This window comes from Plectropomus leopardus, chromosome 7, assembly GCF_026936395.1.
Source record: "Plectropomus leopardus strain MGB_pleo_1.0 chromosome 7, ASM2693639v1, whole genome shotgun sequence".
NCBI lineage: Eukaryota > Metazoa > Chordata > Actinopteri > Perciformes > Serranidae > Plectropomus > Plectropomus leopardus.
Window position 1 is genome coordinate 32,856,945 of NC_142182.1, and position 27,482 is coordinate 32,884,426.

The following is a 27,482-nucleotide window of genomic DNA, read 5'->3' on the forward strand; positions in this document are numbered from 1 at the left end:
GCAGACATGTAGCCTATTGTTTCTTTGCACGGTTCGGAGACTGCGTGATCTGCCAGGAGAACTATTAGTTTGGAGAAACAGAGATTTCAAAGGCTGTTTTTGTTATGCACTGAATGCTAATGATGTGGAAGTGTGTTGAAGGATGCATAAGCAGTTTGGTTAGAGCTGCTTCAGTAACTTTAGATTATTAACGGTGATGCTCTTTATGTTCCTGATAAGTTTGCAGCTGATCATAATATTGCATTTCTTACATTAAATCATTACATTTGACATTATAATTGGTTTATGTGATTCCTGTGTGATGCCACAATGTCTTTCTCAGTCATACATTATTTTATAAACTAGGATTTAAGATAATTTCTAGTCCTTCAAAGTGATGGATGAGGAGTGAATCCAGCAGCTGTGATGAACATTTTTGATTCAGTCTGGAATTACGAGCTCATGCGGTATGTTATGTCCCGTTTGAGCCACTAGATGACAACAGAGTGCAAGTTAAAGCAGCTGATTAAACTTGCATTAGTCTATTAGTCAATGAGCAGATCTGCACCATGGTTTAATAATGGAATCATTACTGCTGTTGATTTCCTTTTGCGGAATAAATAAACAGGCCGAGATGGCTTTTGTAAAATCAATGATTTTCATAAAATCACTGGCAGACACATTAGGTGGACTCACACATGCACACACACACACACACACACACACACACACACACACACACCCTGTCTCATTTGAAGCAACCGGAGCCCTAGAGAAGAGACTGTTGTTTTGCCCTGTTGGAGCTGCATACATTGTAAGCCCACGCTCTGCATGGGGTCCCCGCATTATAGCAATTTGTCATGAAGTCATTTATCATAAATGAACCTTGGCACTACAGCAGTGCAGGTTCTGTTTTGACCCTGAGACTGATACTTTGTGTATACAAGATAAACATATTAAGCCATGTTTCTTAAAAATTAAGATATACTTATGATTGCTATATTTTCTTCAAGTCTTGTTGTTTTTGAAAGGGTGTATAATGGCTTTACATTAAGTTTTTAATCACTTTTCAATTTTAACATCCTCCATTCTTTTGACATACACATCCACATGCACAATTAGATCATGCAAACTCATGTTCAACTCATTCATATCATGCAAACTCATGTTTAACTTTAAATTACTGTTTTCCTTTGTATTAAGACATTAGAGGACCAGTTTCATTGTCAAAACAATTTCAAATCCACTGAAGCAACACACGAAGATAACTGTGATTTCAGAAAAACAAAAAATGTGGACACATCCCATCCCACAATTCTATTTTATTTTGTTTGCAAGTTCCAAATAGGCGACAGCTGTAATTTTAGCCAGCAAACAAGTTAACTAAATCTACATATTCCCTTTTCATACCTCATTGCTGTGCTGTGAAAACCATGCATATTTAAAATTTCAACTTTTCCCAATCACAAATAACCGCCTTGTTTTCTGCTTCGTGACAATGCAATTTTTTAGCTGATCAAGTGGGTTTTTAAAATGTTTATTTATGTCAAGAAGGAGGATTTTCCTAATCCATCAGTTTGTCTAATAAATTCCAAATCACCAAATTTTGAATTACTTGGTTTCTTAGAGCATCATCTGGTGAATGAGCTTATATCCCATTATGAGGCATAATTATACAACCTTTTTTCTTAAATTTACAGTAAATATATATATATATATATATATATATATATATATATATATATATATATATATATATATATATATATATATATATATATTTTATATATTTATTTGTATGTACAGATATTTATATGGTGAAAGAGACATTGCTTGCTGTTGGATCCACATGCAGTAGTTTCAGTCTGTCAGGGGGTGGCATGCACTTGGAAGTAACATGTTCAGTGAGCTTTAAAGTTATTTTCCCCTCCAATAAAGTGTCTGTTCATCAAAACTTGTGATCTGTAGGTTGTTGCTGTATACCATCCGGTGGTCCTCCTTGGGGTAAGGGTCGGCTCAAGCTGTGATTTCATACATCTTTTCCTTGCGATGAGAGGTCCTGCTGCCAGAAAACAAATTGATACTCAGTTCAGCCTCAGTGGCTTCGGCTCTCAGTCGAGCCAAGGACGACATTTGCCTCTGAGACGCCGTGAATTCTGCCGTTATTTTAATGAGAAGTGAGCGGACACATCTTTGTCTCATTTTCTGAGCTCCTCCAAAGCGACGGAGCCTTCAAGGGCACATAAGTGGCTCATGCATTTGCTAGTTTTCTTTTTTTTGTTGTGTGCACTTTACAGTCTAGTAAACCCTTTCAACTGGAAATCCTGATGTTTGGCTCAATCAATATGTTTAATTAGTGCTGATTAATGAAAGAGCGTGGCTGTGGAAGGCAGACAGCTTTCTCACTTCACAAGGACACATTCTATTGCCAAAAAGAGAAATTGCTTTCCATGGTGGGAATTTGATTGTATGGAGTAATAAAGCCATTCACAATTTAGATGAGACACCATGAAAGAATAGTGTGTGAGTACAGTTTACATTTCTTTTAGATTTAGAGGACACATAATTCATTCTTTAAATATTCAATGAATGCAATTAACACTTGATCAGCTGCCGTTTTGGGACCATGCAAGCTCAATAATCTCTTAATCACACGTGAATTAAAAGATTTAGAAACACTCATCAGCACATATGCTTGGAAATAGTTTTCCCCCCACAGGCCAGAGATGTTGCTTGCAGTTTGAATAGTCTCCAGCAGCATATCGAGGTATGCAGTATATACTGTGTCCTGTAGGAAAATGAGTGGGTTGGGTCGAGGTCACAAGGGCAAATCATAATAGTCAGCACAGCGCTACAAACTTGACACTGATTTTGAGAACTACAAGTGACGACCTCAGTGTACTGTAATATTTCAAGGCACAGTTTCTTCCAGAGTTTGTTGTTTTGAACACTGTTCTCTGTCAAAGCCCCTCAAAAGTAACAGCTCCAATGACCTTTATTCTGCAAATTAAGCTGTTTTTGCTTCGCACTGACTGATAGATCTTATTATTTCAGCAAAAGTGCATTGAGCATTGAGCAAATACCCCGGAGCCATAGAGACTACATTAACAAAAGTTAATGAAATATATGGAGGCAGGACCTGGACTTTGCTTTTCTTTTGAAAGCTGTGGCATTTACATTTTGCACGTCTGTGGAGAGGGAATAAAAACACTATAAGACGGCGTACACCCACAACTTATCTCTCTATGTAAACGTATTTATGCTGCAGCCTATACTGTACTGTTTGACTGTACAAGCAGACCTGTTTAAGTCCCTTTTGTCATACATTCTCTTCCCATGCGAGTCTAGACGGTAATGAGAAGTCATGATTTGCATCACAACAAAGTTAAATAAGTGCAAAGTGATGCTAAATTTTTAAAACCGCATAGCAAGCTGGCATTGAAAAATAAGAAGAAATCTGCAATTTAGATTCAGCTTCAATTCTATGTTAGCTGTCCCAAAGGTCTGACCATGTCTGCATCTGATTACGCCTGCATGCATTTAATTAATAATTCGACAATGCACAGCATTGATGTCGGTCAGCCGGTGCTCTGCAGGGGAATAGATTGCCTGAGTCTGATATCCAGCCACAGCCTCTCAGCGAGGAGCAGAAACGATGAGCTCAGGCAGATTTCAGATACAGGAGCTCCAGTGTGGAGCTGCGTTAATCCCCCCTCCCTCAGGTGCAGCCACTCCTGGGGAGGAACGCCACGGACTACAGCTCCCCACCGATGCTTGGCCGCGCTCTGATTAATGCACTCATCAGTTCTTTTCTTGTTTGTTTTAATGACAAGCATGTCCCTTGTGGGAATCTGGTGACTTTTTGCAAATACTGCTGATGCATCTACTTACACCTGCCACTTTTTTTTCTCTTTCTTGTCTTGTGAAAGGACCGTTACCAGAACGCCTGAGTCTTTTGACATGACTAGGTTGTCAGTGGGAGTGCAGGGAACCACATGACACATTTTCCACCGGAGATACAGGAAATACATGAGCTGAGGAAATGAGCAGTGATAAGATCTCAGCGTGTTGGGATGTGTTGTGCTTTGTTGATAAGGCTATTATTCATCATTACGCCTTAGACAGCAAAATTCCGCTTCTCCACCTCAGGCATATGCTTTATACGCACAGTTTACTCACAGCTTTACATTTGCAGTTGAGTTGTACTGGCTAATTAGTTTAAAAAGTATTTAATCACTTATTCAGACCGTATGGAAACTGAAGATATTCAGTGAGCATCTCAGAATTTGGTTAATCTTTTACTAAGGTTGTCGAGTGGAAGAACTGAAATATGGTCCTCTCAGAAACATGCTGAAATTGAATATTTAATGTTAATTTGACAGCATCAAAAAGGTACTGAGAGGCACCAAGAGTGTTTTAAAATTTTGAGAAAATCAGCTAAAATGGATTTGATTCATTTTATAAAAGTCCCAGGAAATGCAGTAGAGGATTCATAACTCAAAAGAGCGAGGCCGCTTTGAATACTTGATGGATAAAACAAATCCCAACAATGCTCATCTCTGTTAAACAGAGGTTAAACAAACCCAGTCACTCCCTTGAAGTGCGTGGGTGTGAACTTTGCATGGGTCTTACATGTGTTGAAACTTCTCATATTGTTTCTTTATTATCAAGCAGTCAGAAATGTCACACGCTAACAAAAAGATCCAGCGTGAGAGGTTCGTAATGAAAAGGCTTGAAATACTGATCTTAAAAAAAATATGCAATTAACAAAAACATGAAATGCTGACCTGACTGTGAACTCCTGAGGACACAAGATTGTTGCGTGGGAGTTTCATAAGCACCACAGCAAGTCCAGTATGCCTGAGTAGGCCAGCTGACACGGTAATTGTTATTCACATTCCATATTATACAGTAATTCTGCAACATGATCAATGATGGATGATGATCATCCTGACAAATGCAGACAGGGAAGAGTTGCGGTCATGCCACATTTGGCTGCCTATATTTGATTGATGATTAAAGTGGACAAATGATTCACTGCGCTCAACTGTCCATTAATAGTGTGATGCCTATTAGAGTGTGATACCTTGCCTCTGGCACCTTTCAGAGAGGGACCTCATCATAGTATTTTCTCTCAGTCTGCCTCTGTGTGTCTGAGTGTGTACTCCCGGCTGAATAAATATAATCACAGTGCAGCTGACTTCTGCAGAAGGGAGATCTGTTTCAGCAATAGAGACGCTCACTTGCATACACTCAGCTCTATTGCCACATTGCATGGATACCTGACATGTAACGTATTACTGCCACATCCCAGCCACATGCTGCGCCACTCCTGTAATAAATGTTGTAGATGCATCTCCACTCAGCCTGTCCGATCTGTTCTGGCGAGCTCTGAACTCTGGCCCATTTCCAATGCCCAGTGATGGATCTTTGTGCTATCAGTGAGACGCTTTGAGCCCTATAACATAAAGCCCCTGCGCTTATTCAGCACCCGGGTACCTCGCTTGTGATCAATGGCTAGCGGTCAGGACAGTGAATGGAGCACAGATTGAACCACATCTGGGATTCGGATGCTGAATAACTGCCCACTCAACAGGGGCGACTCATGAATAATACACCAGGCGGCAGAGTGTCCCATCTCCTTTTGGCCCCTCACAGGCGATGCTTTCACACTCAGACCTGTCCAGAGAGCAGAAGGTCAGGGCGCAAATACTTGGCATCCCCAAGCACCAGCACCAGGCCTTCCACAAACGGCCATGGGAGAGTGCAGAGAGTAATTGCAGAAAAAGTTGCAAGTATAAGGTTGTGAGGGCGTTGAGGAAATGTAGCAAAACGTAGAGAAATGGTCATTTAAGTTAGGTTTGTATAGATTTTTTAAGAGTATTTTTATATATAGCACAAGGCTGAGTAGGTTGAGATGGCAGAGAAAGCTGCAATCAAAGATGCTGACAGCATTGGAGCACATAAAATGTATTCTACTTTGCATGGTGATATTTTCACCATAGTGATATATGACACAATTATATTTTAGTATTTTACACTGCAGAAAAATGGAGATACAGTAACAATGTGAACCTCTAATGAAGCAGATGATTTATATTAAACACATTTTGTTTCTTCAGCGCTTCCGGTATCCTAATGATTATACGAGCAAATTCCTAATGCCTTTTGATTTATGTGTATTTTCACCATCAGTTATAGTTTGGCTTCTTCTGAGCCCGTCATGTCGGTGATGAATATAAGCATCTTTCTCGTGCATTCATCATGTAGGCTGAACAAGCACTCCTCTCTTTTGTTCATTTTTTAAAATGCAGTCAGTGGAAGTACTGTAGGCGTGTTTTGCTCGAGAGGATTCAAGGACATTTAAAAGGTCATGGTGGCAAAAATTGGGCATACATTTTTAATGCAAATGTCGTTGATGGAGCTCTCACTTCACCAAAGTTGAGATCACCTGGTTGCACGATGGCCGGGGCTTAACACACTGCAGAGGCATATTTTCAGATTTAATAATCATGATGGTAAATCATTCCTCTTTCAGTCATTGACTGGTGATCTGTAAGGTTAATGTGCCACACTGGTAGAGGGAGTAAACCATTGATCTGGAGAGGGACGTGGGAGCTTTTAGTCCAGCATGAAGAGTTAATATTCTTTTCTAATTGGTTATTTTGAGCAAAGAAGTTCCACTTACAAATACAAAGATTCTTCTCGGGAAAGATCCCACTGCGTCTTTAATTTCTCTGAATCAGCAGCTGAGTTTGGCCTGCACTTGACTGATTATTGAAATACCAAAACTACAGTACATCAGTAGTAGGATGTAATTAAGCACATAAATTCAGTTACTGTACAAGTACAACTTTGAAGTACTTGTAGTTAATTTCTACTTTATACTTCAAATACTCTGCATTTCTTTTTGTTTCTTTTTTTTTAAAAAAAAGAAAAAGAAATACAAATAAAGAAACGAAAAGAAGAAAAAAACAAGCTGGCCATAAAACATGGGTTTTATTTTGAAAGGTTTTAATGAAAGTTTGGTGAAATTATAAAGTTTTCTTTCTATTGTGCTGTTCCTGACAACTGCACTCACTTTTCAGATTTAGATTTTACATAAAACATCTATTGATAAGATTTGGGATGGGATTTGATACGTTTATTATTGATACCAATGCCGTTATTGACTGCCTATTGCTTCAGTTGTTTATCAATTCCCTTATTGATTCCTAACCAATTTTCTGTGTATAAAAAGTAAAAAAAGTAGAATTACACAGGTATTAAGCATCATTGCAGCTGTTTTATTATCTCTGAATCTGAACACAGGGTTGACACAGAATACAAAAAAAGCATGCATGGAGCTAATGTTACTCTTACAGGATATTTACCTTCAGTAACGGATGTGCTGCTCGGTTGGGAAGCTGTGGCGCTCGTGCGTAGAGTGTCAAGTACGTGGCATTTTGCAGTTCAGCTTATAATGCATAGACATATGTTTGAGCATACTGCTGGTGTTTCCATCCTCACTTGAAATTATGATTTTACAAACACAACAAGCAGCACTGTTGTCATTTTTCTTTGTGAAATGAAGCTTTGGACTGTTTCTTCCTCTCCATCATGACTCCTTCTTGTTGTGAGTTTCCGGTAGATGCATGAGTTTGGTGTCATTATTTTGCAATACGTCACTGTCAGAAATCTTAATTCCTATTTATATATGTGTTTATAAAACCCATTGTTATGTTTAAAGTGGTGGTTCCAACCTTTTTGACCGGTGACCACATATAAAAAGATCAGTGTGAATCCTTTGTGTAACAAAATGTATCTTCTTTTCTCTCCCATTAATCATCTCCTGACCTCTCAGATTTATCTTGGGAGCGTTGAGAGGAGGCTGACCCCTAATTAGAGAGTTTAGTGGTATCCCCCAAACGGTATAAGAGTAGTTGCCTTGACCAGCTACCATAATTAAGTACTGCATACACATTGATACAATAGTCTAATAATGTCATATATCACTGGCAGAGGCAAGGGCGTCACTTGTGTTGAAAAGTGGTAGGGACATATGGTTCTGATTTAAAAAAAAAAAACACACACACAAAAAACATGTTTTAAACAGCCTTTAACATATGCTACATTAGGCAATGTAATGGGATGATCTGTATGAGGTCGGAGTAGATAATTACAGTATTTTGGGAAAAACTACATCAAAAAGGCACAGCTTAGGCTACCACAAAGGGCATATGTTTTTTGTCAACATTGGAGAGGGGACAGTGATGAAGTCGGAGGTAAAGGTGTTCCCCCTCAGGAAACTTTGAGTGTCAAACACTTCATTTCCTGCATTATAGTGCATTTTCATGCACCAGTTTATGGTAGAAAATGGCTTTTATTTAAAGGAAAACAAAAAATTCACACTGTAACAAACTTCCCTGTAAAATCACAGTAAACCGCTGGCAGCTATGGTTGCCACCATCCTACTGTTATTTTACAGTGTCACAACCGTAAATTGCTTAAATGGTATCTTACAGTTACAGTTTTTTTTTTGTTTTTTTTTTTTACATCTCATCAGTAGAATGTAGGATAATATTGACTCAAAAGAGCATCAAGATTTACATCATTTTACAGTTTTTTTTGTTGTTGAAAAATTGTACAGTACTGTAAGAATTTCATCATACTTTTACAGCAATTTGTTACAGTGCAGGCAATATTTGAAATATGAAAAATGTAATGCAGTGAGACTCTCAGGTATTCTCTATTGCTCTTAAAAATATTCTCTGGTAGATCAACTTTTCTCCTTTGATGTTTTCTCTGCTGAGCCAACACACATGTAGACATGATTTACTCTCAGTCCTCTTTTGTTTGGGGAAGTAACCTCTGTCAACGACATCATAACTTGGGAGATTTTAATAAATTTATAAACCTTTGGACTTTATTAGCTCATATGCGTTGTGATGTTTACAGAAAAAGAAAGGAAAATTGGACAGGGAGAAACTGTTAAGAATTTGTTTGAGTTAAAATTGCACATTTCTTATTAATTTAGAATTGCTAGAAGGTTTTTTTTTAGGTTAGGTTACAGCATTTGTGTGGAACAATACACATTTTTTTCTCTATATTTGCAGTTCATTATATGTGTTGTAATTGTGCAAAGTATTGTTTTTACAGGGCCGTTACTGATTATTAGCACTTAATGAGACCAATAACCGTTATTTGGAACTGATATGCATTTATAATAAAAATGAATATATTTCTTTTGAAATTTAGAATTTGGAATATAACAAAATACAACACAAAACTTTGTCTGAATGCCTTCAACAAACGTTTAATTAAAACTGAACCTTTCAAAATCATATACAGCAAGTTCTCTGCAACTTTTTTGAATAAAGTTCAGTGGAAATTGAAATAAAACATGAATAAACAAACATAGCTCCTTGAGGTTTTAGAAAGTAAAAGTTCCTCCCATGCTGACACTTTCTTTGCATGTATGGCAGACTACCTTTCCTCTTTCATTTATTAATTTTATGGACGATCATTAAAATAAAATACAGATACAGATAAGTGGCAAAATGCCAAATATCACCCCAGATAATCAGCCATCTGAAAATCTGTTCACCCTTAGTGCAAAGAAACCTTATTAAAAACTTAAAAAATAACATTTTTTAATCAAGCTATTTTGCAGAACATTATTAACAAATTATACTTTTACAAAGTGTTGGGGACTGCATCCCCTGTGTAATGCACAGAGGCGATTTTCTGCAGAAACAGTGCATTTACTTTGAGTACAGTTTGCTGATAATACCTCTGTACTTTTACCCAAGTACAATTTTAAATGCAAGACTTTTAATAAATCGCAAGGGCCGCTGGGGGGCTGGAGCCAATCCCAGCTGTCATCGGGCGGAAGGCGGGGTACACCCTGGACAGATCGCTAGACTATCGCAGGGCCGACACATTTAGACAGACAACCTTTCACGATCACAGTCACACCTAAGGGCAATTTATAATCACCAATCAACCTGAGCTGCATGCCTTTGGACTGTGGGAGGAAGCCGGAGACCCCACGCAGGCACACACACAGGCACAGGGAGAACATGCAAACTCCGCACAGAACCTGGACCGAGAACCCCATTCCAACCCAGAATTGAACCAGTGACCCTCTTGCTGTGAGCCACGACGCCACCGTGCCGCCCTTTTACTTAAGTAGATTTTTTTTAATGCAGGACTTTTTCCTGGAGTATTTTTACATCCATGTATTGGGACTGTTCTGCATCTGTGTGCTTCTTCTACCACTGCAGTTAACAGAGTGATCAAATGATATGTTATTTGTTGTCCTATGTGTAAGACCAAGATGAGGTGAAATACTCTTTAAAAAAAATCAACCTTCCTATGAGATCTCAGAGGACTGTCTGCACAGAAAGCAAGGTGCATCCAGGCGCAGTGGCTTTTCTCCTCCTCGCTCCCCCCTCGTCTACTTCACACACCGCTTACCCTGCGACATTTGGGACGAGTTTCTCACTGCTTGGCTTCTCACATCTTGGACACTGACACAAAATAAATGAAGACACCAAGAAGACACAGGGTTCAGAGTTGGAAGGGGTTGGTGGCTGAGGTGTGAAGCTATTGGGGTGTAAAATTGCCCTGGCAGCCGTGCTGTTGTTTCAGCATTTCATGGCGAGCTGCTCAGCTAGCGTCCCTACTTGCCTCTTCAGTGCCTTCTTGCCTCCACTTTTTTTTTCCATTTGTTTCTCTGTCCACACCATACCTCTGCTGAGTCTGGCCTTCTCTCTGTAGAGGATGTAACTTTGCAGGATACAGTAATAACAGTGTCTCGGCTGCTTAGTGCACGTGATTGTGTGGTCGTGTTTCTTGACCAGAGCTCCAAAGTAATAGTTTGGTTCTCCTGGTGGGATGGAGCAGAAGGTTCAACAGGCTAATATTCACACATTAATTTGTCCTAAGATGTCCAACTGTTCTCCAGCAGCTCTCATTATTTGCAGTCAGTCACAGGGTGGCTAATTGTCTGTGTGGTGAGGGAGAGCCTTTTTGCTGGAGCATGCACGAGCCTGACTGGCGCTTCCTCCTGGTGGCAGCAGGAGGCCAGAGCCGGGCCGCAGAGAGAGGACAAACGTAGAGCAGAGGGCATTGCAAGACATTTGGCTGTCACTGTGATGCCTGGGGTTTGTTATTAGAAGTATGGAGTGAAAAGCAGTGACTATTCCAAGCAGCAGGCAGAGCTATGTGACATCAGGCACATTGTTATTTTGGTTCATCAACTGGTGTTGTTTCACTAATTAGTTTTCTTACGGAAAATGTAGGCCTAAAGCTGGTAATTGGTGACATGTAGATTCTGCGCCTGTTATGTGGATAAGGACCCAAAACCAATTAATTAGGAAAAAATGTAACAATGTTTGAGAGTAGAAAAACCGTAAGGAAAAACGAGGTCAAAAGTTGCTATATGCTCTATTCTATTATCTATATTTGATGATCATGTTTACTCACATTAGTTTCAAATTTCCTGCTCTTTCTTTGAACCACTTCTGAACAGATGGCTCGACCGGCTCCGCTGCTTTGCTCCCTTGTGTGCCTGATTCTACATTCATAAAGCTAACGTTAGACTAGATTAGTTCCTCTGATGTCCATGAAGCAATTTCTTATTATTGCCTGTGGTTGAGAGTGGGCAGACTGCTGCCTGGGAGCACACAGGACAGTGTTTGTCTGCTCTGACAGGCTGCAGAAAGTCTTTGTGCCCCGAGTGAAAGAAATAAAAGTATAAGGAGAGCCTCCCTCCAATGGGCTGTGTCTGGTGTTGGCCTGCCCTGCGGTAAGGCAAGGTTATTCAGATGAAAGATGGTGTTGAGATTAGTGAGCCCTGCCCGAGCGCGTGTACGTCCAGCATGCCGCACTGCGTGATTTATGAGAGTCGTGATATCAGCGGTCGCCACATGAATAAACCATGTGGCCAGAATTAAGCTCCTGTTAAACGACGCACAGCAATTTCCCAGGTGCCCCAACCTCCAAAGTGGAAATCACAGTCGTGAAAGTTTTGTTGTTGCTGTTGTGTTATAGCAGTTTCATGAGGCCGCTTGTTGATGGCCCGGTGCAGCAGCAGAAGAACTACCAGTCTTTAAATCTCTGAGGAGTTTACTAATCGCTGATAATTCCCACGACTGCACCAGAGCTGTCAGCATGTTGTCTGTTTGAAGGAGAACTCCACTAAATAATGTATTTCCATCCCATAATTTATTTAATATGGCTTGTTAAATTCAAATATTGGTATTTATAAAGTGCCATAATACTAGTGCTGCACCTTACGATTATTTCCATTATCGAATAATCTGCTGATTTTTTTCTCAATTAATCAATTAATCGTTTGGTCTGTGAAATGTTTGACAATTTTGAAAAATAGCCATCACATTTTTTTTAAGTGTCTACCAGGTAATTTTTTGCCAGTAAAAATATGACTTCAATGATTGATCACTTATCAAAACAGTGGCCAGTTAAAGGAATACTTCAGCAACAAAATGACTGTTTGTGTATTGCTAAGTCATGTTGTCTTAACCTGAACTTGTAAAGAAAGCTGTTTGTCCTGCATGCCTCCAGGAAAACGGTGAACATATTGTTTTATTGATTCATCAGAGATCACACTTAAGCCTTTTTTATGAGTATTTAGACCTCAAAAGCTTGAACAAATTGGTGTGCACCATTTCTTACTTTGTAAGAAATGTTCTACAAATTGCAAGAAATGTATAGATTTAGAAAATTATTTTTAAATAACTAGGTAAAAAAACCCCTCAAAAATAAAGAAAAACAAGGGGAAAATGTATTTATAGTTATTAGTCATTTATATTTATGTTGCAAAATTATTACATTTTTAAACACTTTTTCAAAGGTAATTTCTTTTTTTATTTATTTTTTTGTAGTGGTTTTATTTATTTATTTTGTTTTTAAATGTTTGCTTATTTTCTGGTAATTTCTTGCCAAGTTTTGGGTCATTTATTTTGTTGCCCATGGCCTTCTTCCCATGTTTTAGACAAAAACCATGCTGATTTGCTCAGGTTTCAAAGGGTCAACAACAGCAAAACTATATCAAAACATCCATTCACAAACCCCCACACAACTCACGCAGTATAATCCAAGTCTCATTTCATATGATCAGTAAAACATGCATTTTCACTAAAATATTAGAATCTGAAAGTGAAACTTATCTATGCTGTCTTCAAAAATAGACGCCAATACTTTTTTAAAGAAAAATGCATGTCTGGAAAGACTTGGATTAAACTGCACAAGCTGTGTGAGAGGCTGTAAAAGGATGTTTTGATACAGTTTTGCTGTTGTTAAATCAGGTCCCCGATCAATCATAAAACATCAATATGTTCACCATTTTCTGCAGAGGCATGCAAGGTTGGTTTTGAGTTATACTGTGGTATGAAAATCGAGGGGTGTTTTTTCTTCTTATATGACTTAGACATCACAGGTTATTCTAAGCCAGATAGGGTGGGGAGAAGAGCGGAGGGTTAGACAAAAGGCTAACTTTCCTTCTGGAATATCAATAGCCGAAAAATTTGTAAAACATATGGGCACATATGAAACGGGTGGTGGTAGGACCCAGATGCAGTACAACAATAGCCTCTTGCAGTTGGTAATAACTTTTATTGTCACCAACACAGAAATAGCTCAGCTTACAGACAAAGAGTTCGTTCTTCAGTGCCGGAAGCACTAACAGTGTCTCTGGGATCGTCACTGAATGAAGAAGCTTGTACCCTCAGTGGCTGGCGGGGAGGAAACCCCTGTGGCTCACGAGCCGCCTCCACGTGCTGGAACGCCGACTGGGATCGAGCTGAGGGATGGTCTGGAACAAGCAGGGGTTCGGTAACCGAAGTCCCACCAGCGGGAGCAACAGTACCGACAGGGATCAGGCAGGAGGATCAGCCTTAGCTGAGCCGAAGGAGTCTTTACCAGGAGAGCCGTCAGTTTTCCGGAACACCGAAACTGGAAACGTGGTCGAGAACAAAGAGCAGGTAGGTCCGGGGGGAGTCAGGCGAGGAGGGCAGGTCAGGAACAGGCAGAGTCGGCAACGGGTGATCTGACGGAGAAACGCTGGAAAGACATGCATTACGCAGAGGAACAATCTGGCAATGTGTGTGTGTCCTGGAGTGTCTTAAATACTGCATTGATTGGTGATGAGCTGCAGCTGAAGGGAGAGCAGGCTGCAGCAGTGGGCGTGGTCAGCAGGTAGAGTGGAGCAGAGGGAGGGTGTGAGTGTGTGTGGAAAAGTACTGGCAGCAGGTAGGAGGAAACAGACAGCAGGTCATGACAGAACCCCCTCAAGGGACGGCCCCAGACGTCCCAAAACAGGAACACCAAGCCGGGCGGGAGGAGGGGTCAGGAGGAGGGACCAAGTCCCCGAAACAACGGAACCCACGTCATCGTGCCGGAGGAAGGAACGGCCAGCGGCCGAGAAGCAGGAACCCCGAGCAGGATCTCAGCCCAGACGCCCCGGAACAGGAGAGGAAGGGACCGAGCAGGAGCAGAGGAACGCCCCGGATCGGCACGAGAGGGCTGGATCAGGATGCAGGCGGTGGAAATCCTCACCATCTGGTCGCCCAGGATCTGACGAGCCGGGCACCACGACTCTCCTCAGGACCGCATTCTCCCAGTCCACCAGGTATTGGAGGCCCCTCCCCGCCGGCCGAACGGAGCAGACGACGCACGTGTAAGCTGGAGCCCGTCGGCGATGATCCGAGGAGGGGAGGTGGCTGGGAAACGGGCTGGAGAGGACTGTCTCTTAACTGCTTGATCCGGGAGACGTGGAATGTGGGGTGAATTCGCATCGAACGAGGTAACCGGAGCCGGACCGCCATGGGGTTCACGATGCGATCGACCGGAAACGGACCCACATATTTGGGGGCCAATTTCCGGGAGTCCACCTGAAGGGGAGGTCCTTGCGGAGAGCCATACCTTCTGCCCCACCCGTAGGATGGAGCTTGGGAGCGCGGCGCGGTTGGCAGCAGCAGCATAGCGATCGGGTGGCCCGGAGCAGAGCGGTTCTGGCCTGCGACCAGGTTTGGCGGCATCGCCGGATGAATGCCTCCACTGACGGGTACGCCGTGTCTTCTTCCTGTTCAGGAAACAGAGGAGGCTGGAAGCCATAAGCGCACTGGAAAGGGGAGAGTCCTGTGGCAGAGCTGACCAGGGCGTTATGCGATATTCCACCCACATGAGCTGGGAGGACCAGGAGGCCGGATGAGAGGAGGCCATACACCGGAGAGCCGCCTCCATCTCCTGATTCATCCTCTCGGCTTGACTGCTGGATTGGGGATGATAACCCGAGACAGACTGGTGGAGGCTCCCAGGGAGACGGCAAAACTCCCTCCAAAACGCCCGACGTGAATTGGGAATCGATCAGACACCACGCCGGTGGGGGAGTCCGTGGAGTCTGAAAACATGGTCGAGCAGTATACTGGCAGTCTCTTTGGCGGAGGGGAGTTTTGGCAGAGGCACCAAATGTGCCATTTACTGAAAGCGATCTACCACTGTCAGGATGGCAGTGTTCCCTCCTGACAGTGGCAGACCGTGACAAAGTCCAAAGCAATATGGGACCAAGGACGATGAGGAACAGGGAGGGGCCTCAGGAAGCCGGCCGGGCTTGGCGAGAGTCTTGTTCGACTGCAGACTGGACAAGCGTTGCTGAACCTGGTATCCTCATCCAGGGTGGCCCACCAGAAGCGTCGTTGTAGGACCTCCTTGGTCCGAGCTATCCCCGGGTGACAGGTAAGTCGAGAGTTGTGGGCCCACTGCAAAACCTCCCGACCGAACTCCCGAGGGACGAACAGGCGATCCTGAGGACATGAGCTGGGCCCCGGCTGATCATCCAGAGCGGGCCTTGATCCGCCTCCTCGATCTCCCAGGTGAGTGTGGCCAGAGACGATGAGGGAAGGATATTGTCCGTGAGAGAGTCTTCCTCTCCCACCAGAAACTGTCGAGACAAGGCGCCTGGCTTGACATTTCGGGAACCGGGGCGATAGGGAGAGCGTGAAGTTGAAGCGAAGGCGAAGAAGAGGGCCCACCGGGCTTGACGAGAGTTCAGTCGTTTGGCTGAGCGGATGTATTCGAGATTCTTATGATCTGTCCAGACGAGGAAGGGATCCCTGGTTCCTCCAGCCAGTGTCGCCACTCCTCCAACGCTAGCTTGACAGCCAACAGCTCCCGGTTCCTCGATGTCGTAATTCCTCTCTGCTGGAGACAGACGCCGGGAGAAGAAGGCACAGGTGCAGTTTCCATCCTCAGCAGAGCGTTGTGCCAGCACAGCCCCACTCCCACATCAGAAGCGCCCACCTCCACCACGAACTGCCGGTCTGGGTCAGGGATGAGCAGGATAGAGCCGTGATTGAATCGGTCCTTCAGGTGCTGGAAGGCCTCGCCGCAGCTGTGGTCCAGCGGAACTGGATCTTGGAAGAGGTGAGGGCGGTGAGAGGAGCGGCTATCGTGCTGTAGCCTCTGATGAAACGCCTGTAGAAGTTGGCGAACCCCAGGAACTGCTGCAACTGCTTTGCGGGAGTCAGGAACGGGCCAGGAGGACACAGCGGAAACCTTGTGGGGTCCATCTCCATGTGGTTGTGGCTGATGATGTAACCCAGGAATGCGACGGAAGAGGAGTGGAATTGATTTTTCAGCCTTTCACGAACAGAGAGTTTTCGAGGAGGCGCTGCAGAACCCTCTGTACATGGTGATATGTTCAGGCATGGATCGGGAGAAGATCAGTATATCGTCAAGATAGACGAAACTAATTTATTCAACATGTCTCTGAGCACGTCGTTGATGAGGGTCTGGAACACGGCGGGAGCGTTAGTTAGTCCAAAAGGCATCACCAGATACTCATAATGTCCTGTGGGGGTATTAAACGCCGTTTTCCATTCATCCCCCTCTCGGATGCGAACCAGGTGGTAGGCGTTGCGGAGATCAAGTTTCGTGAACACGGTGGAACCTTGCAACAGCTCAAAAGCAGAGGCGATGAAGGGAAGAGGATATCGGTTCTTACTGTGATGTCATTCAGACCTCTGTAGTCGGCGATGCACGGTCGGAGGATCCATCTTTCTTCCCCACAAAGAAGAATCCGCCCCGCAGGGGACGCAGGAGGTCGGATGATTCCAGACGCCAGGGACTCGGAGATGGTTCTCCATGGCCTCCTCTCTGGTGCAGATAGCGAGAAGAGACGGCCCTTGGAGGAGTAGACCCAGGCAGGAGATCGATGGCGCAGCCATATGGTCGATGCGGGGTGGCAGAGATGTGGCCCTGGACTTGTTGAAGACCTCCAAAGTCGTGGTAATCCGATGGCACCCGGAGAGGTCTGGAGGAGAACCGGCACTGGCAGGCGGTGGGCGTGATCGGTTGTTGGAGGCAGATGTGCTGACAGGAAGGACTCCATGACAGAATCAACCCCGTGGCCCAGTCTATATGTGGATTGTGGCGCCTCAACCATGGATATCCAAGAATCAGAGGGACTTTGGGAGAATCCATAACGTGAAACTGGATGGTCTCACGATGTTCTCCAGCCAGGATCATGGAGACAGGAACGGTCTGGTGGATGACCGTTCCCAGAAGATGTCCATCTAATGCGTGTGCCGGAACGGGACGTGGAAGGGGAACCTGCTCGATCCCCAGCTGACGGGCGAAGCCTTCTGGTCGATGAGGTTGACGCCGGCCCGAGTCAACGAAGGTGGCGAGTGTGGGACCCTTCGCTAACCAGGAGCTGAACGTGGAACAGCGGACGGGACGTGGGACAGAGTTCTGGGATCGGCTCAGCAGGATGCCTCTCGACTGCTGAGCCCTGCCTTTTACCGGACATTTGGTGACAAATGGCCGCCTGACCACAATACAGGCAGAGATTTCTCGCCGGGCGCTCTCCCGCCTCCTCCGAAGAAAGCCGGGTCTGCCCCACCTGCATGGGCTCTGGGCCCCTGGAGCTGACACTGGAGATGACTCCGACTCATTGGAAATCCGGTTGCTGATTTAACCGAACACGATGAGCCCCTCCTCCCGCTGCCGCTCCCTTTTCCTCGCCTGAATGCGCTTGTCAAGCCTCGTGGTGATCTCAATGAGTCCATCCAGGAATGAGGTAGATCAAAACGACACCAGTTCGTTTTTATATATGGGCTAGACCGTTGAAAAGCGCCACATTGCGCCGACCAATTCCAATCGCTTCTGTCGAGCTTGAGTTCTGAATTCGATCGCGTAGTCTGCCACTGTCCTGTCCCCCTGCCGTTGATTCAGAAGGCCCCCAGTAGCATCGGGCCCAAGGAGACGGACCAAACACCTGCGAAGCTCCTCAGAAAAGGCTTGAAACGACGCACAGGCTGGCGTGCCTCTCCCACTCCGCCGTTTCCCCACAAGCGTGTTTCTGCCCGTGAGGTGATTTATGGCGGCGGCAACCCGAGCCCCTCCGCGGGCGAACGGCAGGCTGCAGGGCAAACAGGATCGAGCAGTTTGTGAGAAATGGATTGCACCTCCGGATCCCCGGCATAGCGTCTGGCGCCCCACACGCGTTCTGATGCCATGCTGGGTGGTGGAGTCGGAGGAGGAACAGGAGCGGCGGTTGGGTCAGTGACGTAGCCATCTGTTGAACCTGGTTGGCTAGTAGAGTTAGCGCTCGCTCCAGGGCTGATGCGGACTGGACGCGCTTCTGCCGCTGCTGAGGTTAGCTTAGCCTCGTGTTGCTGGAGCATTCCCTCCACGCTGGTTAGGGCGGATTGCAGAGCATTGAGTCTGCTGGGTCCATGTCTGGCCAGATTGTACTGAAACGGGTGGTGGTAGGACCCAGATGCAGTACAACAATAGCCTCTTGCAGTTGGTAATAACTTTTATTGTCACCAACACAGAAATAGCTCAGCTTACAGACAAAGAGTTCGTTCTTCGTGCCGGAAGCACTAACAGTGTCTCTGGGATCGTCACTGAATGAAGAAACGAAGCTTGTACCCTCAGTGGCTGGCGGGGAGGAAACCCCGTAGCTCCACGAGCCGTCTCCACGTGCTGGAACGCCGACTGGGATCGAGCTGAGGGATGGTCTGGAACAAGCAGGGGTTCGGTAACCGGAAGTCCGTCGCGGGAGCAACAGTACCGACAGGGATCAGGCAGGAGGACTCGCCTTAGCTGAGCCGAAGGAGTCTTACCAGGAGAGCCGTCAGTTTTCCGGAACACCTAAACTGGAAACGTGGTCGAGAACAAGAGCAGAGTAGGTCCGGGGGAGTCAGGCAGGAGGGCAGGTCAGGAACAGGCAGAGTCGGCAACGGGTGATCTGACGGAGAAACGCTGGAAAGACATGCATTACAGAGGAACAATCTGGCAATGTGTGTGTGTCCTGGAGTGTCTTTAAATACTGCATTGATTGAGATGAGCTGCAGCTGAAGGGAGAGCAGGCTGCAGCAGTGGGCGTGGTCAGCAGGTAGAGTGGAGCAGAGGGAGGGTGTGAGTGTGTGTGGAAAAGTACTGGCAGCAGGTAGGAGGAAACAGACAGCAGGTCCATGACAACATATGGATGAGATGCAGATAAAGCAGATAAAGAATCCCATTCATATATCACACTTATTTTCAAAAGAGAGACACATGACTTCCATTTAAAAGAATGGTTTCAGTTACAGTAATGAAGCTTTTGTTTAGCTGTGAAAATCCTTATGTTTTCATTCTTGTTAGTGTCAGTGTAACTCATAATCGCAGTAATAATTGTATAATACTGTATATGGTCATATCATGAAACCGCAATACTTTCTGAGATAGTTGTACCGTGAAAATCTCATATCGTTGAAGCCCTAAAGGTAACACGGAATGATTAATTTATATAATGGTCATTTTGTAGATTAAACCCCCTTTTGATTGATTAATTGTCTCACCTCTAAAACATACTCTATTCCTTCTTGTGATAGATTTCTGTGTCTACTTGATTTATTAATATACATAGATTGACCTAAAGTTAGGGGGAAAAAAAGCACAGTCTTTAAAGACATAAATCAGATTGATTTTTAATGCAAACTGGTTGTGTGAATGTACAAAGTTAGAATCTGCAGTGGACACTTGCAATGCCCGAGATCAGGTCTCCAAATACTTTTTCAAAAAATGTTTTCTCTTTAATACAGTATATCCTTATAGGCAGAATGTATAGTGAAGTGCTGTGGTGGCCAACTGCATTTGTACTCCTGGGAAATTGAAAACTGTATATTTATATATATATATATATATATATATATATATATATATATATATATATATATATATATATATATATATATATATATATATATATATGAATGTCGTCTACGCTAATAATATGAATATTGCACATCTGTCTTCTGTCCATCTTCACCCTCTGCTCGGAAAATCATATGCTAAAGCCCAAAGCTAAAGCAGGATGGAACTCTTTTCCTGTCGCATATAAATCAGACATAGTGAATTCACTCTGTCCTATCCTCACAAATGAGTTGACTTCTAATGTCCATAACCATAACTAAGCAGTATTATAGTCACATAGTGTCCGCTCTGAGATTGAGAGATTGTAAAGTTAATCCTTAGCTGGATCATGTCAAGCTGGCATTCCTAATTTTTCAAGTGTAATAAAAAGTAAAGTACCAAGGAGTGCATTTTTACTGAGATCAGGTATAAGACATTGCTGCTTTGGCTGCACTTCATGCTGTCAGCAGTACTGAAATTCTCATAAACGCAGCGACAAACACCCTCTCGGGCTTTACGACTTCAATACACTTGATGCCAATTCATGCGTTTGGTCTCCTTAAAGTGATGTGTGTATATATAGTGAGGAATAAAACAGGAAATCAAGAAAAACTAAAAAAAAATCACTAACTAGATTCCTTGTTGCCATGAAGGTCAAGATGGCCCAAGATGGGCTTTTTTTTCTGTGGTGGAAGAAGTGTTTACATCCTTTCTTTAAATAGAAGTAAAAATTATGTGCAATACTCTGTTCCATTCATTAATCCATTTTTTATTTTGGTGTCATGCCTGTTGGCCCATCCCACATGGGATTATAAAACACTATTTGCTTCTATCATCCTACAGTCACTGCATTTAGAAAACAAGACATAAGGAAATTGAACTCTGAACGACACTTTAAGCCTAAAATGAGCTAGGTCCTTCAAAATAAAAGCACCATGGTTATCCACTTTAATTTATTTAATTATAACAATCTTTTTTTTTTAAAAAAAAAATCTATATAAAAGTACATGATTTAACATTCTTATAACCATTTTTTAAAAATGTTATTCTAACAGTGGTGTGTTGAACTTAACAGTACACAGGACATTTAAATATATTAAGACATATATTGTGTATCACGATATAGCCTTAAAATAGTGCAATATTATTTTAAAGCCATATCGCCCAGCACTACTTTCCACCATTCAGCAGTCTAAACCTGTGTCTAAAATATAAGGAGCTTAACTCCAGTTTTTACGGTCGGTAGCAGCAGGATTTAGTTGTGTGCTGTTCTGCAGCTCCGCTTGTCAGAAACCAGCACGTCGCCCGACATGTCATTGTCCTCCTGGCCTCCTACACATCAGATGCTCAGGTGTGTGGCTGAAGCCGGGGGAAGCGGTGTCTATGATGCACCACACCATGGCCTCTCTAATGAGGCCTGACTCTTAATGACTCACAGCCCCCAGCAGCAGACAGAGATGGCCAGCAGTGAGGCTTATCTCATTGGCACTCTGTGCTACGCGGTTACACCTGTAACCTTTAGATCACTCCAAATTAGGTTGCTCCGGGAATCTTTCAGTAGTGATTACAAAACAGATTGAGTGGCCAGGAGAATTCTCATAAAAATTGTATATGAGCCCTCCACTTGAATCCAGAGGAGGGATAATGGGCTGATCGTGCAAAGACATGTTACACACAGAAGCCCACAACTGATCAGGCATTCTCTCTGCTGCTCCAGACAAGATTGCAATACCGAGCAATGTTTCCGTTGACTGGTTTCCATTATGTAGATGTAAATTAACACAAGCAAGACGAAACTGAGCGTTGTGATGAATGAGCACATGGAGCGCTGCGATGAGCCTCAGAAGCAGCTGGGATCTATAGATGGGAGGTGAGCTTCTGACTCGTGCCAGTCAGTCATGCCTGCTGAGCATCATTCATGGAAGAGTGCAGGTGCTGGTCAGCCAGGGGATGTGGTGGTTAATTGCATCGAACTTTAATAAGTCACACGCTGAAGACACATGGCTTTAATCATGCAGATGTCTCAGCTGATAGGCAGTGCTGGGGACATAGGTGGCTGTGGCTCATCGGTGTGAATGTCTCTGCAGGCAGGGGTCTGATGTTCACCATGGGTGTCCGTGTCGAGATCCAAAAGTCCCGTCCTCACATACTCCACATCCTAAGAACACCTTAACACTATACTCTGCCTCTTTTGCTCTGCATTTGTGTCTCCATCAAATGATGTTGCTATTTCAGCAGTTTGTCAGCGGGATCAGATACAGCAGCTCAGCGACTGAGGGGGTTTCATAGTCTCGGTAATCAAAGTGGCGAGGAACAGGAGAGAAATTCATTTAGGGGGGAATAAGGTCTCTGGAGAACATTTTCTTTGGTGTAAAGTGAACACATTTGAAGGCAAAACAGAAACAAACTGTTTTCGTGGATGTCGGCAGATACAGGGAGGAGGGCGTACAGGAGGGCCCCAAGTGATGAGCGTCATATTGATCTGACTTCTCTGTCTTATGCAGTGCTCTTTGTTCACGCTTGCTGTATGCAGAATCGACAGCGAACAGTTCACTTCGACCCAGTGCACCATTATTAAAAGCGTGTTACATTTAGTATTATTTTTTAAACATTCAAATGATAAAATCCACCTTAAAGGACATGGCAGGGATCTATTCAAGTATGACAAAATATCAGGAAGTTTCTTGTCCTTGACATTTAGATTTTTAAAGTCACCAGCCTGTTCCACAGACTCACGCTGTGCCGCACACAAATGCGTTGGTGGAGGTAGATTGTAAGCAGATCTAACAGGGTAAGCTTTGGCATGAAATCTCAGTTTGATAACATGGGACAATAGTGACAACCTGCACAGAAGATTTGATTTCAGATCAGATTTTGTACCTGCAGTCTCTCTTTTTTTGTAAAGGTGGCTCGAGAAATAAATGCAGCATGCAAAATAATTTGAGTTGGCTACAAACAAAAACATGTCATAGGTAAACCCTAAATTAAATTGAGGGCTTTGTTGCACACTTAAAGATACAGTTAGTAAGTAAGAAAGTACAGTGCAGAGTAACTTTTTGTCATATATGCTGAAAATATCACTATATTCCGAAAGAAGCATACTAGACATAAAACATGCAAAAATGGAAAGAAAAAAGAAAAATCAGGTCGCCTTGTTTTTGACGCAAACACCATGTTAGAGACAGTCAACTGAAGAGCCAAGCACTGCCCACTGGCCGGAGCAAACATTGTCATTTTACAACTAAACAGTGCACCAAAATATGTTTCTGATTGACAGCCGAGGGACCATTTACATAGCAACAGCTCTTGCAGTAAACGGTTTGGCGTTTCATTTACACTACAACTGCGTTTTGGGGGCCTGAAAACACAACCTTTTGAAACCGGATTCCAGAGTGTAATCTTTTGAAAACGCAACCCGCTCTATAACCGTTGTAAACTTGCAATGCAAGGATCCTGTGAGAACTGCACTTGCACTTTGCATTTGCCCATGGTGTTCTTCTATGGTGTGTCATTACAAAGTTACACTGCCAACTACTGGCTTGGCGTGCGTGATACAGCATTTTTGGTTTTGCGGCCCCTGTGCACAAAGCTCATTATCATATGAATGCAGATCTTTTAAAAAATGCGAAGGAAAGGCTTTTCCATTTTTAGTAGGGCCATTCTCCACTAAACGTGGCCGTAGAGACTCCTCAGCTCTGATTGGCTGTTTTTGTTCTCATGCACTAATGCCAGTTGAAGCGCTACAGGGCAATAGAGGCAGAGGGATATGATTTTATTTGTTGTTGCTGTTTTTGTTTTTTGCAAATTATTTATCTGCTGTGTGAATATAGTAACAGTTTCAGAAATTATGACAAAGGTGTTTTTTTTTGTAAAAGTTGCCAACTACAGCTTTAAGGAGTTAATCAGAAAACTGGTAAAAAAAAAAAAAAAAGGGTTGTGAAAAAGTCACATAGACATTTAAATTTGGAACTTATATGACCACAATTAAGCAGAAGCAAAATACAAAAACTAACTTTCGTGGTTTTTGTTGAGTGAAAGCAGAAACAGAATAAAATAAGTGTGGGCTCTTTATTAATCTGATAGATCTGATCGAGTTCTCCAGATGTTTATTATTTATTTATTTGCGCTTATTGCAGTAAAGGTGTTGTGTATTTGTGGGTCAGCTAAATGATGGTGCCTCTTTAGACATGTTAATTTAAATTCAGTTGTTATAACCAATCAGACATCTCTAAATAATCTTTCTCCTATTGAGTCTTGCTACATTATTTCTTCACTGCTCTGTCTGAATGTCCAACCAGCTGGGCCTTAGCAACAGTTTACATGCGAAAGAAAAATGTTGAATTATTTATTTAGCCATGAACAAAAACAGCCATATTATTTTGTCGTACTTATGTTTACATCTTAATTCAGCATTCAGAACACATGTAGGCCAGAAGAATCTCAAAGCTGCCCTCTGACCTTCTGGAGGAATCATTAAGAGCAGTGAAGTGCGAGAGCTGATAAACACATCAATGTTCTGCTCATGTCCTGCATTATCATCGCAATAACCTCTGTGTAGGCTTCGTTAATGAGCATACATAACGTCATCTTGTCACACTGTGGACTAGCCACTTGCAGTGTTTGAAGTGTGAATAGAGTTCATTGTATTTGGCCCTCTTGAGTTAATATAGGCTTTTATTCCTGTGGGTAACATAGTGAGTCTGTGGATACCAGGTAGGAGGATGCTGGAAAATGGAGTGAAAACTGTGTGGTCGGATGTGGAGGCTGCACGAGAGTAAATTGGCCTTTCAAGAGCAGCTTTTGTGAACTACATCCCTGTTGAGATTCTTGATCCCATAAGAAATTTATGAGTTTGTGCGCGCGCATGCGTGTGAGAGCGGGCAACGAAGCATGTGTCTTCTGTGTGTCATCATAAGCTCATTATTTTTCCTCTCTCCCACAGATCTGCGACCTGTCATCACCTCTCCCAGTGAGTGTGTGTGTGTGCCTGGGCACAGCGGCACTTCTGTCACTTTGTGCTTCCAGAGCCCCCTCAGCATCCACTAAAAACACCCAGAGACCACAGGCTGGAGGATTAGGTGAGCTTAGGGCCACGTGCCTCCGGCTGCTTGTCCTGGCTACCTTGCCACATACTCGGGATAATCCTAATTTTATCAACTCGCGGCCTACCGCTGCAGGCTTCTGACTGAGAGCTTGTGAGGTTTGCAAAATGTGACATGACAAGTTATGAGGTATTTCCACTTGTCCAGAGCGGTTCAGAGGAGTGAGCGCGGGTGGTGGCCTAATCGCAGCAGCAATAAAAGCTTTCCAGTCAATCAAGCAGAGTCCCTGTAGTATTTAACAGGATTGTTTCAGAAAGGGGTCTGAATATGAAAGCGGCTGTAGCCCTTTAACATGTGTGCATGTTGATTAATCATCCTGTTAAGGAAATGAACATGACTTTAACCTCTGCCTGTTCAGATGAACTGCTACTTAGAGAAAGTGGAGGTCTGATTGATTTTCTTTCACATGTGAGTGAACTACACACGGCTATCAATGCAGAAGATTAGCTGAACATGTGAATGCCTGTGTTACTGGATACAGTCACTCACAAGCACATCCCCTATAACACAAGGAAGCACATGCAGGGCACACACAGACTAATGTATACATGCAAACCCAGCATCACCAGTGACCATGACGAGCCATGCAAAGTTACACAGACGAGTCAGTGGTGAGTTTCTTTGTGTAATACAGCAACGTGTGAGTTTTCCCTTCTCCAGAGGCCACATCATATTCAGAGTCACGACACACCACACACAGGATACAGTTACTGTTAATAGCATCCAGGCATTAACCTTAGATATGTTGTGTGTCAGTCATACATGTGTCATCCATATATCTTTATCTTTGGTGGCGATGTATTGAGGTGAGACCTGCTCGTATGGCGAATCCATCACTGTCATGCCTGTTGATCATATGCACTCTCCCCCTGTCTATAGGTCTAATGAAATAACCTGCTGGTCTAAACAAATCAGCATCTCAGTCACTGTCACAGGGAGGTTTCATCTCTGCAGCTGCTCACAGAGCGGACCACATGTGCTCTTTGAAGGTCTCGATGAAGGAGAAAAGCATACGAGCAAATGTTAAAGAAGCGCAGGCATGCCATGCAGCAATCTCTAGCTGCAAAACTACTTTAAGGAAATAGTTTTACGTACTGGAAAGTACATTTATTTGCTTTCTTGAAGGGAATTAGATGAGAAAGTTAACACCACTTTCTTGATAAATATGAAGCCACAGTCAGGGGAGAGTTAGCATAACTGTAGTGAATTTGACAAAGTGGCCAAATCACGTAAAAATACAACTTTTTTGTCCATCAGGTGATGCCATTTGTCCCAAAAATACTTTTTCCCACAGACTTACATTGTGAAAAAGATACTGAAAACTAGTGGACCTCTTCCTGAGATACATAAACCTCCCACTACAAACACTTAAATAGCCCTTATTTAAATTTTGTCCCTAAAGTTGTAACGCTGACTTAGAGCAGATTCCAGACTTATCTAACTGTCATTCATGTGATTGAGTTAGGAGATGGTGATTTTAATAGTGAAAAACAGTGTAAGTATAACTCCCAAGCCTGTCATGCGATGCCATGGGGCCCAAAAAGACTTTTTCAAATAGATTAACACTGTGAGAGAGACATCTGTAAATCAGTGGATACATTATATTTTTGAGTGTCAATACCGACGGAAAATGTGTTGTTTCACTATCAGGATATGATCCCTTCAATACGATAACATTTGGAAAGTCTAGAAGATCTGCAAGATTAAATAATTTTTATCCCAATTCAAGTTAGCAGACCACTAAACTGGAAGTAGCCGGCTCGGCTGTTGGAAGTCTCGGGTGTGCTTACTCTAAGGGTCCAAAGTTGCAGAAGTAGCGCAGATCATCCGGGTAATTTCATGGCTTCATGCACCACTGAACAACTTTCATAGGAATAATCAGGGCCCCACCTCCATCACTGTTTCCAGTTCTCTTTGGGGGAAAAGGCCAACTTAGGTCCGTCCAGAGATGGGCTTTAAAAAAAAATCCATCTGCCAGTTCTGTGTGTTCACATAGAAATCAAAGCAAATTTTCACCCTGCGTTATTTGCTTAAATTTCATATTGGCCCCAAACATCTAATGCAATGTAAGGTGCAGATGTTTGCCACAAGCTAGCTAGGAATGTGCACAGCCACGCAGTAACTCGCCGCCCCCGGTCATTTCTATGATGGGAGGGCGGCAGAGGGGAAGCGGTTTTGAATGAGGTGGTTTAGTTTTTGCTCTGCCATGTTAAG

General features: G+C 43.4%; 1 protein-coding gene across 8 annotated transcripts in view; it reads left to right on the forward strand.

The window, feature by feature from the left end:
* The window catches only part of megf11 (multiple EGF-like-domains 11), a 107,027-nt gene that overhangs the window by 569 nt on the left and 78,976 nt on the right, over positions 1-27,482 (forward strand). For 7 of the 8 annotated variants that reach the window (XM_088080547.1, XM_088080541.1, XM_088080545.1 and 4 more), the window contains exon 2: positions 25,109-25,244. The exons of the other annotated variant lie outside the window; for it this stretch is intronic. The gene's annotated coding sequence lies outside the window, so the exon portion shown is untranslated. The remainder of the gene's footprint in view (positions 1-25,108; positions 25,245-27,482) is intronic. 8 annotated transcript variants of the gene reach the window in all.